The sequence below is a fragment of the Bos mutus genome, chromosome 4 (genome assembly GCF_027580195.1).
Source record: "Bos mutus isolate GX-2022 chromosome 4, NWIPB_WYAK_1.1, whole genome shotgun sequence".
Taxonomy (NCBI): domain Eukaryota; kingdom Metazoa; phylum Chordata; class Mammalia; order Artiodactyla; family Bovidae; genus Bos; species Bos mutus.
The window spans coordinates 62,474,594-62,488,731 of NC_091620.1; positions in this window are offsets into that span (position 1 = coordinate 62,474,594).

Sequence of the window (14,138 nt, forward strand, 5' to 3'; positions counted from 1 at the left end):
GCAGTCACCGTCCACCGTGATTTTGGAGCCTAAGAAAATAAAGTCTGTCACTGTTTCCATTGTTTCCCCATCTATTTGCCATGAAGAGATGGGACCAGATGTCATGAGAATGCTGAGTTTTAAGCCAGCTTTTTCACTCTCCTCTTTTACCTTCATCAAGAGACTCTTTAATTCCTCTTCACTTTCTGCCATAAGGGTGGTGTTATCTGCCTATCTTGTAAAACTATGTGTTCATAAATTTAAAAAATTTAAAGTAAATACATGTTGTCACCCATAATTTCACTTCTTAAAACAACTATTACTATTATCACTTTGGTATATTTTTTAAAGTATGCAACTTTAAAAACACTGGTATAATCATAGTTTGCATATACATTATATTTTTCTTTTATATTGGAGTATAGTTAATGTTGTGTTAGTCTTACATGTACAGTAGAGTGATTCAGTTATACATATACATGTATCTATTCTTTATCAAATTCTCTTCCCATTTAGCTTATGAGAGTATTGAGCAGAGTTCCCTGTGCTATACAGTAGATCCTTATTGGTTTTCTATTTTAAATATAGCAGTGTGTACATGTCAATCCCAAACTCTCAATCTATCCCTTCCCCACAACTAATCCCTGCTGGTAACCTTAAATTCATTCACTAAGCCTGAGTCTGTTTCTATTTTGTAAATAAGTTCATTTGTATCATTTTTTTTTTTAAGATTCTGCTTTTAAGTGATACCATATGGTATTTGTCTTCCTCTGTCTGACTTTTTTTTTTAGTATGATAATCCCTAGGTCCATTCATATTTCTGTAAATAGCATTATTTCCTTCTTTTAAATTACATATTCCACTGTATATGTGTACTGCATGTTCTTTATCCATTCTTCTGTCTGTTGACATTTAGGTTGTTTCCATGTCTGGGCTATTTTAAACAGTAGTGCTGCTATGAACACTGGAGTTATGCGCCATTATGAATTAGAGTTTGCTCTGGATATATGCCCAGGACTAGGACTGCTGGGTCATCTGGCAGTCTATTTTTAGTTTCCTAAGGCGTCTCCATACTGTTCTCCATAGTGGCTGTACCAATTTACATTCCCAGCAACAGTGTAGAAGAGTTCCCTCTTCTCCAAAAAAGAATTCTCTTTTTTCCAGATTTTATTATTTGTAGACTTTTTGATGATATCCACTCTGACTGATATGAGGTGGTATCTCATTGTAGTTTTGATTTGCATCTCTGTAATAATGAGAGAGATTGAGCATCTTTTCATATAATTGTTGGCCATCTGTATGACTTCTCTGGAGAAATGTCTATGTAGGTCCCATAGGTCTTCTGCCCATTTTTTTTTGATTGGGTTGTTTGGGGTTATTTTTTGATATTGAGCTACATGAGCAATTTGTAAATTTTGTCAATCACATTGATTGCAAATATTTTTTCACATTCTGAGGGTTGTCTTTTCATTTTGTTTATGGTTTCCTTTGTTGTGCAAAAGCTGTTGATTTTAATTAGGTTCCGTTTGTTTATTTTTATTTCTATTTCCATTACTCTAGGAGATGGATGGGAAAAGATAGGCTGTGATTTATGTCAGAGTGTTCTGCTTATATTGTTCTCTAGAATTTCATAGTATTCAGTAGTACATTTAGGTCTTTAATCTATTTTGAGTTTATTTTTGCATATGGTGTTAAAGTATGTTCTACTTTCTTCTTTTATATATAGTTGTCCAGTTATCTCAGCACCATTTACTGAAGAGACTGTCTTTTCTCTATTATGTAGTCTTGCCTCCTTAGCTGTAGTTTAATGGGCCATAGGTGAATGGGTTTATTTCTAGGCTTTCTATCCTTTCCCAATTGATTTATATTTCTGTTTTTGTGCCAGTACCATCCTGTTTTGATGATTGTAGCTTTACTGTATAGTGTGAAGTCATGCAACCTGATTCCTCCAGTTCTATTTTCTTTGTTAAGATTACTTTGATTATTCAAGGTCTTTTGTGTCTTCATACAGATTTTAAGAATTTTTTGTTGTTGTTCTCTGAAAAATGCCATTGATAATTTGATAGGAATTGCACTGAATCTGTAGATTGCATTGGGTAGTACAGTCATTTTGACAATACTGATTCTTCAGTCCAAGAACATAGTATATCTTTCTGTTTGTGTCATCTCCAATTTCTTTCATCAGCATCTCATAGTTTTTGGAGTACAGGTCTTTTGCTTCATTAGGTAAGTTTATTCCTAAGTATTTTCCTCTTTTTGATGCAACGGTAAATGGGATTGTTTTTTTAATTTATCTTTCTGATCTTTCATTGGTAGTTTATAGAAATCCAACAGACTTCTGGGTATTTATTTTGTATCCTGCAACTTTACCAAAGTCATTAATGAGGTCTAGTAGTTTTCTGGTAGGATCTTAGGATTTTCTGTGTATGTGTGTGTGCCAAGTCATTTCAGTCTAGTTCAACTCTTTGCGACCCTATGAACTATAGCCCACCAGGCTCCTCAGTCTATGGGATTCTCCAGGCAAAGATACTGGAGTGGATTGCCATGCCCTTCTTCAGGAGATCTTCCTGATGCAGGGATCAAACCCACATCTGTTACATCTCCTTCACTGCCAAGTGGGTTCATTACCACTAGCACCACCTGGGAAGCCCCTTTCTATGTATCAGTTCAGTTCAGTCGCTCAGTCATGTCCGACTCTTTGCAACCCCATGAATCACAGCACCCCATACCTCCCTTCTGGCACCAACTCCTGGAGTTCACTCAAACTCACGTCCATCGAGTTGGTGATGCCATCCAGCCATCTCATCCTCTGTCGTCCCCTTCTCCTCCTGCCCCCAATCCCTCCCAGCATCAGAGTCTTTTCCAATGAGTCAACTCTTCACATGAGGTGGCCAAAGTATTGGAGTTTCAGCTTTAGCATCATTCCTTCCAAAAAACACCCAGGACTGATCTTCTTTAGAATGGACTGGTTGGATCTCCTTGCAGCCCAAGGGACTCTCAAGAGTCTTCTCCAACACCACAGTTCAAAAGCATCAATTCTTCAGCACTCAGCTTTCTTCACAGTCCAAGTCTCACATCTATATATGACTACTGGAAAAACCATAGCCTTGACTGGATGGACCTTTGTTGGTAAAGTAATGTCTCTGCTTTTGAATATGCTATCTAGGTTGGTCATAACTTTCCTTCCAGGGAGTAAGCGTCTTTTAATTTAATGGCTGTAATCAGCATCTGCAGTTATTTTGGAGCACAAAAAAATAAAGTCTGACACTGTTTCCTGTAATTTACAAACAGTGACAATTTTATTTCTTATTTTCCAATTTGGATTTCTTGTATTTTTATTCTCTGATTGTCATGGCTAGGACTTCCAAAACTATGCTGAATAAAAGTGGCAAGAGTGGAATCCGTGTCTTGTTCCTGATCTTAGAGAAAATGCTTTCAGCTTTTCCACCATTGAGTATGATATTAACTGTGGGTTTGTCATATATGTCCTTTATTATGTTGAGGTGTGTTCCCTTTATGCTCACTTCCTGGAGAGTTTTTATCATAAATGGGTGTGGAACTTTGTCAGACAGTTTTTCTGTGTTTATTGAGATGATCATATGGTTTTTATTCTTGAATTTGTTAATATGGTGTGTCACACTGATTGATTTGCAGATATTAAAAAATATTTGCCTCTCTGGGATAAACCTCACTTGATCATAAAGTATGATCCTTTTCATGTATTGCTGGGTTCAGTTTTCTAGAATTTTGTTGATGATTTTTACATCTGTGTTCTTTAGTGATATTGGCCTATAGTTTTCTTTCTTTCTTTTTTGTGTGATATCTTTGTTTTTGGTGTCAAGAATGATGGTGGCCTCATAGAATGAGTCTGGGAATAGTCTTTCCTCAGGAGTTTTCTGGAATAGTTTCAGAAGGATATACATTAACTCTTCTCTAAATGTTTGATAGACTTCACCTGGGAAGCCATCTGAATCTGAACTTTTGTTTATTGTGAATTTTAAAATCATTTTCATTTTCAGTGCTTCTGATTGGTTTGTTCATATTTTCTAAGTCTTCCTGGTTCAGTTTTGGGAGATTGTGCCTTTCTAAGAATTAGTCCATTCCTTCTAGTTTGTCTATTTTATTGGCATATACTTGCTTGTAGTGGTCTCTTATGATCCTTTGTATTCTGTAGTGTCCTCTGTAACTTTTTTCTCATTTCTAATTTTATTGACTTGAGCCCTCTCCCTCTTTTTCTTGATGAGTCTGGCTAAAGTCTTATCAATTTTGATAATCTTTTAAAGAATCTTCCTGCAATGTGGGAGAACTGGGTTTGATTCCTAGGTTAGGAACATTCCCTGGAGAAGGGAATGGCTACCCACTACATTATTCCTACCTGGAGAATTCTATGGACAGAGGAGCCTAGTGAGCTATAGTCCATGGGTTAACAGTTGGATGTGGTTAATACTTTTTCAAAGAACAAGCTTTTAGTTTCATTGATCTTTTCTATTGTTTTCTTCATTTCTATTTATTTCTTTTCTGATCCTTATGATTTCTTTCCTTCTGCTAACTTGAGTTTTACTTTCTTTCTCTGGTTGCTTTAGGTATAAGGTTAGGTTGTTTGAGATTTTTCTTTCTGAAATAAGATTGTATTGCTATAAACTTCTCTCAGAACTGTTTTTGCTGTATGCCATAGGATTTGGATCTTAGTGCTTTCATTTGTCTGTAGATATTTTTTACTTATTCTTTGATTTCTTCAGTGATTGGTTTCTCACTAGCATATTGTTTAGCCTCCATGTGTTTGTGTGTGTGTGTGTGTGTTTTCCAGTTTTTTTGCTGATATTTGGTTTCTAATATCTCTTAAGTGTTGTGGTTGGAAAAGATGCTTGATATAATTTCAGTTTTCTCTAATTTACTGAGGCTCACTTTGTGGCCCAGCCAAAGACCCTGGAGAATGTTACATGTGCACTTGAGAAGATAGTGTATTCTGCTGCTTTTGGATAGAATGCCCTATAAATAGCAATTAAGTTCATCTGGTCTAATGTGTCATTTAAGGCTTGTGTTTCCTTATTGATTTTCTGTCTGGATGATCTCTCCACTGATGAAAATAGGGTGTTAACATTTCTCCACTTTTATTGTGTTACTGTTGATTTCTCCCTTTATGGCTATTAGTATTTGCCTTATATTGAAGTGGTTCTATGTTGGATGCATATACATTTAAAATTGTTCTATCTTCTTTTTAAAAACTTCTAATTTTTTATTTGGATGCACCAGGTCTTGGTTGCAGTATGCAGGGTCTTCGATCTTCATTGAGGCATGCAGGATTTTTTAGTTTCAACATTGGACTTTCAGGTGCAGCATGTGGGATCTAGTTTCCCAACCAGGGATGGAACCAAGTCCCCCTGCACTGAGTGCAGAGTCTTAGCCACTGGACCACTAGGGAAGTCCCATTATATGATTACATCTTCTTGGATTGATCTCTTGATCATTATGTAGTGTTCTTCTTTATTTCGTCTTTTTAAAATCTATTTTATCTGCTATGAGTATTGCTACTCCAGCTTTCTTTTGATTTCCATTTGCACAGAATACATTTTCCCATCCCCTCACTTTCAGTTGATATGTGCCCCTAGATCTGAAGTTGGTTTGGTGTAGATAGCACATGTCTGGGTCTTGCTTTTGTGTCCATTCAGCCAGTCTATATCTTTTAATTGGAGCATTTAATCTGTTTACATTTAAAGTAGTTATAGATATGTATTTTTATTGCCATTTTTATAATGGTTTTGAAGTGTTTTTTCTTCCCTTCCTCCTTTGATCTATTGTCTCATGATTTGATGACTAATTTTAGTGTTGTCTTTGGATTTCTTTTTCTTTTTTGTGTGTATATCTATCGTAGACTTTTGGTTTGCCACAAGGTTTTAATATAGCAGTCTAGATATAAACAAGATTGTTTTTGCTTGCTGGTCTTTTAATTTCAAATGCATTTCCAATATCCTGCATTTATCCTCTTCTCATCTCAAAAATTGCTGGCTTTGATATAGTATTTGTGTGCAGATGATTTCCTACTTTTACTGTATGTTTGCCTTTACTGGTAAGCTTTTCCATTCATAATTTTCTTTAGTTGTGGCTTTCTCTTTACAGAAGCTCCTTGAGCATTGGTTGTAAAGCTGGTCTGGTGGTGCTGAATTCTCTTAGCCTTTACTTATCTGTAAAGCTTTTGCTTTCTCCTTTGAATCAGAATGGGAGCCTTGCTGGGTAGAATATTCTTGGTTGTAGTTTTTCCCCTTTCATCACTTTGACTATTTCATGCCACTCCCTTCTGGCCTGTAGAATTTCTGCTGAGAAATCAGCTGATAATCTTATGGGAGTTTCCTTGAATGTCATTTCTTGCTTTTCCCTTATTGCTTATGACATTTAATCTTTAATTTTTCTTAATTTCATTATGTGTCTTGTGATTTTTCTCCTTGGGTTTATACTGCCTGGGACTCTGTGCTGTTTTGGACTTGGATGACTATTTCCTTTCCCATGTTAGGAAAGTTTTCAGTTATTCTCTCTTCAAATATCTTCTCAAGTCCTTCCTCTTTCTATTCTTCTTATGAGACCCCTATAATGTGAATGTTGGTGTACATTTAATGTTGTCCCAAGGTCTCTTAGACTGTCCTCATTTCTTTTCATTCTTTTTTCTCTATTCTTCCCCACAGCAATGATGCCACTATTCTGTCTTCAGTTCACTCATCCATTTTCCTGCCTCAGTTATTCTGGTATTGATTCTGTATAGTGTACTTTCCATTTCAGTTATTGTATTGTTCATCTCAGTAACTTCTTTAGTTTTTCTAGGTCATTGTTATACATTTCTTGTATCTTCTCAATCTGTGCCTCCATTCTTTTTCTGAGATCTTGGATCATCATTATTCTAAATTCCTTTTGAGATAGATCACCTATCTCAACCTAGCTGTTCTTCTCGAGTTTTATCTAGTCCCTTCATCTGGGATATACTCCACTAACATCTCATTTTATCAGACTTTCTGTGACTGTGGTTACTGTTCTGCAGGCTGCACAATTATAGTTCTTTGTGCTTCCACTGTCTGCCCCTTAGTGGATGAGGCTGTCTAAGAGGCTTGTGCAAGTTTCCTGGTGGGAGGGACTGGTACCTGCCTATTCATGAGTGGAGCTGGGTCTTGTTCCACTGGTGGGCAGGATTGCATCAGGAGGTGCATTTATCAGGCAGTTGTTTACTGAAGCCTGTCTGCTGATGTGGGGGCTGTGTTCCCACACTATTGGTTGTTTGTCCTGAGGCATCCCAGCACTGGAACCTACAGGCTGTTTTTGTTGTCCAGTCGCTCAGTCATGTCTGACTCTTTGTGACCCCATAGAATGTAGCATGCCAGGTTTCCCTGTCCTTTACCATCTCTTGGAGCTTGCTCATGTCCATTGAGTTGGTGATGCCATCCAGCCATCTCATCCTTTGTCATACCCTTCTCCTTCTGTACTTTGGCCACCTGATACTCCAATATTTTGGCCACCTGATATGAAGAACTGACTTCTTGGAAAAGACCCTGATACTGGGAAAGATTGAAGGCAGAAGGAGAAGGGGATGACAGAGGATGAGATGGTTGGATGGCATCACCAACTCAATGGACATGAGTTTGAGCAAACTCCAGCAGTCAGTGATGGACAGGGAATCCTGGCATGCTGCAGTCTATGGGTCACAAAGAGTTGGGCATAACTGAGTAACTGAACTGAACTCTCCTCCTGTCTTTGTCTTCCCCAGCATCAGGGTCTTTTTTAATGATTCAGCTCTTTGCATCAGGTGGACCAAGTATTGGAGCTACAGCATCAGTCCTTCCAATGGATATTCAGGGTTGATTTCATTTAGGATTGATTGGTTGATCCTCTTGCAGTCCAAGGGACTCTCAGGAATCTTCTCCAATACCACAGTTCAAAAGCATCAGTTCTTTGGCACTCAGCCTTCTTTATGGTCCAACTCAGATCCATACATGACTACTGGAAAAACCATAACTTTGACTATATGAACCTTGTCAGTAAAGTACTGTCTCTGCTTTTTAATATGCTGTCTAGGTCAGTAATGATTTTTCTTCTAAGGAGCAAACATCTTTTAATTTTGTAGCTGCAGTCACCATCTGCAGTGATTATGGAGCCCAAGAATATAAAGTCTGTCACTGTTTCCATTGTTTCCCCATCTATTTGCCATGAAGTGATGGGACCGGATGCCGTGATCTTAGTTTTTTGAATGTTGAATTTTAAGCCAGGTTTTCCCTCTCCTCTTTCACCTTCATCAGGAGGCTCTTTAGTTCCTCTTCACTTTCTGCCATAGCATGGAATTATCTGCATATCTGAGGTTATTGATATTTCTCCCAGCAATCTTGATTCCAGCTTGTGCTTCATCCAGCCTAGCATTTCACATGATGTACTCTGCATACAAGTTAAATAAGCCGGGTGACAATATACAGCCTTGACGCACTCCTTTTCCAATTTGGAACCAGTCTGTTGTTTCATGTCTGATTCTAACTGTTGCTTCTTGATCTGTATACAGGTTTCACAGGAGGCAGGTAAGGTGGTCTGGTGTTCCCATCTCTTGAAGAATTTTCCACAGTTTGTTGTAATCGATACAGTACAAGTCTTTAGCGGAGTCAATGAAGCAGAAATAGATGTATTTTTGGAATTCCCTTGTTTTTTCTATGATCCAACAGATGTTGGCAATTTGATCTCAGATTCTTCTGCCTTTTCTAATTCCATGTTGATCATCTTGAAGTTCTTGGATCATGTACTATTGAAGCCTAGCATGGAGAATTTGAGCATTATTTTGCTAGCATGTGAAATGAGTGCAATTGTGCAGTAGTTTGAACATTCTTTGGCAATGCCTTTCTTTGGGATTGGAATGAAAATTGAACTTTTGCAGTCCTGTGACCACTGCTGAGTTTTCCAAATTTGCTGGCATATTGGGTGCAGCACTTTGTGATTTGGGATTTGATTTAGGTCATTCTTGAATGGCCTTTTTTTCCCTACTTTCTTCAATTTAAGTCTGAATTTGGCAATAAGAAGTTCATGATCTGAGCCACAGTCAGCTCCAGGTCTTGTTTTTGCTGACTGTATAGAGTTTCTTTATCTTTGGTGCCAAAAATAAAATCAGTCTGATTTCATTATTGATCATCTGGTGATGTCCACGTGTAGGGCCATCTCTTGTGTTGTTGGAAGAGGGTGTTTGCTATTTCCAGTACATTCTCTTGGCAAAACTCTGTTAGCCTTTGCCATGGTTAATTTTTGTACACCACAGTTAAACTTGCCTGCTACTCCAAGTATCTCTTGGCTTCCTACTTTTGCATCTAGTCCCCTATGATGAAAAAGACATCTTTTTTTGGTGTTCTAGAAGGTCTTGTAGATCTTCATAGAACTGTTAAACTTCAGCTTCTTCAGCATTACTGGTTGGGGCATAGACTTGGATTACTGTGATGTTGAATGGTTTGCCTTGGAAATGAACAGAGATGATTCTGTTGTTTTTGAGATTGCATCCAGGTACTGCATTTTGGACTCTGGTTGACTATGAGGGCCACTCCATTTCTTCTAAGGGATTCTTGCCCACAGTAGTAGAAATAATGGTCATCTGAGTTAAATTCCCCCATTCCTGTCCATGTCCATTTTAGTTCTCTGATTCCTAAGATGTTGATGTTCACTCTTGCCATCTCCTGCTTGACCATGTCCAATTTACCTTGATTCATGGACCTAACATTTCAGGTTCCTATGCAATACTGTTCTTTATAGCATCCGACTTTACTTTCACCACCAGACACATCCACAGCTGGGCGTTGTTTCAGCTTTGGCTCAGCCTCTTCATTCCTTCAGGAGTTATTTCTACACTCTCCTCCAGTAGCATATTGGACACCTACCAACCTGGGGAGTTCATCTTTCAGTGTCATATCTTTTTCCCTTTTCACACTGTTCATGAGGTTCTCAAGGCAAGAATACTGAAGTGGTTTGATATTCTCTTCTCCAGTGGACCACATTTTGTCAAAACTCTCCACCATGACCCATCCATCTTGGGCGGCCCCATATGGCATGACTCATAGTTTCATTGAGCTAGACAAGGCTTTGATCCATGTGATCAGTTGATTAGTTTTCTGTGATTGCTGTTTTCATTCTGTCTGCCCTCTGATGGATGAGAATAAGAAGCTTGTAGAAGCTTCTTGATGGGAGGGACTGATTTTGGGGAAAATTGGATCTTGCTCTGGTGAGTGAGGGCATGCTCAGTAAATCTTTAATCCAATTTTCTGCTGATGGGTTGGGCTGTGTTCCCTCCCTATAGTTTGGCCTGAGGCCAAACAATAGTAGGGGTAATGGCTATAAGTGGCCACCACCTTCAAATGCTTATGCCAGCATGTCATGGCTCTGAGGACTGTTGTAGTCAGTGCCCCTGACCCTGAAGCAAGCCACTGTCAACTCATGCCTTCACCAGAGAGTCCAGGACTCTCACAGGCAAGTCTGGCTCAGTCTCTTTTGGGGTCACTGCTCCTTTCCCCTGGGATCTGGTGTGCACAAGGTTTTGTTGTGCCCTTCAAGAGTCTGTTTCCCTAGTCCTGTGGAAGTTCTGTAATCAAATCCCACTGGCTTTCCAAGTCAAATTCTCTAGGGGTTCTCAGTCCCTTTGCCTGATCCCCAGGTTGGGAAGTCTGCTGTGGGCCCTAGAAGTTTTGCAGCAGCAGGGACATATCCTGGTGAGACAGGCTGTTGGGCGGGGCCATGTTTGGTGAGAAAACAGCAGCCTCCAGGAGTGCTCATGCCACCTTCAAATGGACTTGCCAGAACTTGCCAGAACTGCCACTGCCAGTGTACTTGTCCATATATTAAGCCACCACTGCCCCTTCCTCTGTAGGAGACCTCGCAGTATTAGCAGATATGTCTGCCCCAATCTCTTGTGCAGTCACTTGCTTTTTTCCTTGGGTCCTGGTCTGCACAAGATTCTGTGTGTGTCCTCCAAGAGTGGAGTTTCTGTTTCACCTAGTCCTGTGGAATTCCTGCAATCAAACCTCACTGGTCTTCAAAATTAGGTTCTCTGGGGACTCCTCATCTAGTTGCCTGGGAAGCCTGATGTGGGAGGCAGAACTTTCACTCCTCTGGTAGAACTTCTGCGGTATAACTGTTTTCCAGTTGATAGTTGCCGCCTAGAATGTATGGAACTTTATCTTACTGTGATTGTGCCCCTCCTGCCTTCTCTTGTGGCTTCTTCTTTGGCTTTGGATGTAAGGTATCTTTTTTTTTTTTTCTGAAGGTTCCAGCATGTTTGTTGTTGTTGTTGGTTGGTGGATATTCAGCAGTTTGTTGTGATTTTGGTGTTTGTATTAGAAGAAATCACTCACGTTCTTTCACTTTGCCATCTTGTCTTCTCTGCTATACCACCAGTGTGCATATACTTTAAATCTTTTTTTCCTGCACTTTAAACACTATTAGTTTTTACCTCCTTGTTATGCTTGTGTGCTTATTTGCTCAGTTATGTCCAACTCTTTGTGACCTCGTGGTGTGTAGCCCACAACACTCCTCTGTCCGTGGAATTTTCTAGGCAAGAATACTTAAGCGGATTGCCATTTCTTACTCCAGGGGATCTTCCCAACTCAGGGATTGAACCCAGGTCTTCTGCATTGCAGGCAGATTCTTTATCTTCTGAGCCACCTAGGAAGCCTTTCTTCCTTGTTACCTGACCTCAAATACATGTTTTAAAATAGCATATACCATTCTTTTGATTAGATGTTATATTTTATGTAACCATCTCCTTTAATGTCCTAGAAACTGACATTTCTAGGACTTTAATTTTTTGCCTGTTGCTTCTCCATATAACCATATTGCATTTTGAATTATTATTTTCTCATACATTTCCAGTAATGAATTATGGTTCAAAGGACATGATCATTTTTTAGATTTTGGATCTATTCTGCCAAATTGCATTTCAAAAAGGTTATGCTTAGGACTTGGGGGAGAATGCTGCTACTGCTAAGTCGCTTCAGTTGTGTCTGACTCTGTGCCACCCCATAGATGGCAGCCCACCAGGCTCCCCCATCCCTGGGAATCTCCAGGCAAGAACACTGGAGTGGGTTAACATTTCCTTCTCCAACGCATGAAAGTGAAAAGTGAAAGTGAAGTCGCTCAGTTGTGTCCGACTCTTAGCAACCCCATGGACTGCAGCCCACCAGGCTCCTCCGTCCATGGGATTTTCCAGGCAAGAGTACTAGAGTGGGAAGCCATTGCCTTCTCCACTATTGTGCGGGAGAATGGATACATGTATATGTATGGCTGAGTCTCTTCTCTGTTCACCTGAAAGTATAACAACATTCTTAATCAGCTATACCCCAATACAAAATAAAAAGTTTAAATAAAATTACCAAAAAAAAGTTATCCTAATTTAGTGCCACTAGCTGTATCATTGAGGACAACTTGTCACCATAGTCTTCCCAGAACTGGGTGCTATTATTTTATACATATAGCTAATTTCATAAGCAACAAATGTTACTTCATTGTTTCCATTTGTTTTTCTTTGATTAGTAGTTCAGTTAATTATTTTACCATATGTTTATGGTTCATCTTTTGTAAATTATCTATTTATTTGCCTGTTGGCATATTTTCTCCTCTCCTTTCTAATACCTCTTAACAGTCTTAATACTTTTAAAAATCAATTTAGATGAATTCTTTACAAGGATATTAATACTGTCATATTTGGAGAAAAATTTTTTTAGTCTGTTTACTCTTACATCTTGGCTATATTTTTCTTTGACTTATATAAGTTTTGAAATTTAATGCCAACTTATAAATTCTTAAGCTCAGACAGTTGCCTGACCAAGGAGAAAAAAAAAAGGGGGGGGAAAGTTATCTGAAGTTGGTAAACATTTACTTATATTTGTTCTTATCTTCAGACCTAGTCATCAAGATCGGTTGCTTTAAGTAGATCAAAGGTCAGATTCCCCTCACTTCCTCATCCATAAAGAAAGATTCAGAGGGAGATGAAGTGGGATCAACTCAAGGGTAGAAAACTTAATCCCAATGAAGGGATTTCTTCCTTTTCTGGTTTTGGTACAAAGATTTGGATAAGTTGTGGGTGGTGAAGCAAGAGGTTGAGGTATAGTGAGGGAATGAACAATGGCTGTACCAGGAGACCCTCTGCCAAATTTCATTTCAGGCTTGAAGTTCTAATGCTCACCATTTTTTACCTTAAAAAAAAAATTATTTGTTAATAACCTAATTTTCTCCCTCTTGAAGGGAAATAACATGGGACTGTTGACTGTTGTTCCCAAGTCAGTCACACTAAGACCTGAGTATTTTTTCGGGATGAGAAAATTCATGTTATTGACGTGAAAGGAACTTGTGAACTGTTGATGTGTGCAGTGTTCTTTTCAGACATGCCTAAAAATTTTATCAATTGGCTGCTTCACGCTGCTACTAAAAAACAAGGAGGAGTCAGCCCCTTAAAAATAATTGCAAATGACTTAGTGGACAGGCTTAAGTCATGATTGGAACTAAAATGTTTGTATTACTGCCAATCACTTCTCCCAGAGGAGTTTTATATGGGTCCAAACTCCTCCCCTTTACTCCCTATAACCTGTCGCACCCATGCTTTTGAAGTAGAAATCTTCTGGCAAGCTCTATATGTGTTTCTCAAAGAGTTCCAAATCCAGGTCTGCTTTGAATTTGGAAGGAAAAAAAAACAAGAGAAGTGAAGCCAGTGTGGTGAACATTGTAGAAACCATTTTTTAAAAAATCTCTTAAAATATGCATATAGTTGTTTAAACCACTGTGAAAAACAGGAATGTCCTGCAGCCATTATTTCACTCCACAGAGGGCATTATTTTCAAGTTATTTCTTAATTTTTGCTTTTATATCTAGATTTAAAAAACATCTTAAATTGCTACTTTTTGATTGTCTTTAAATTTTAGGCATTTCTGATTGACATCCCTATATGAGAGAATTTGTTATTCTCCACATACATGTCATGGCCGATTAGTTCAGTTGGTTAGAGCGTGGTGCTAATAATGCCAAGGTTGCGGGTTTGATCCCCCTGCAGGTCAGGGGAACTTTTCCTCCTTACCACTAAAGGTGGTTACACATTTAGGTTTCCCTGATAGCTCAGTTGGTAAAGAATCCGTCTGCAATGCAGGAGACCTTGGTTTGATCCCTGGGTTGGG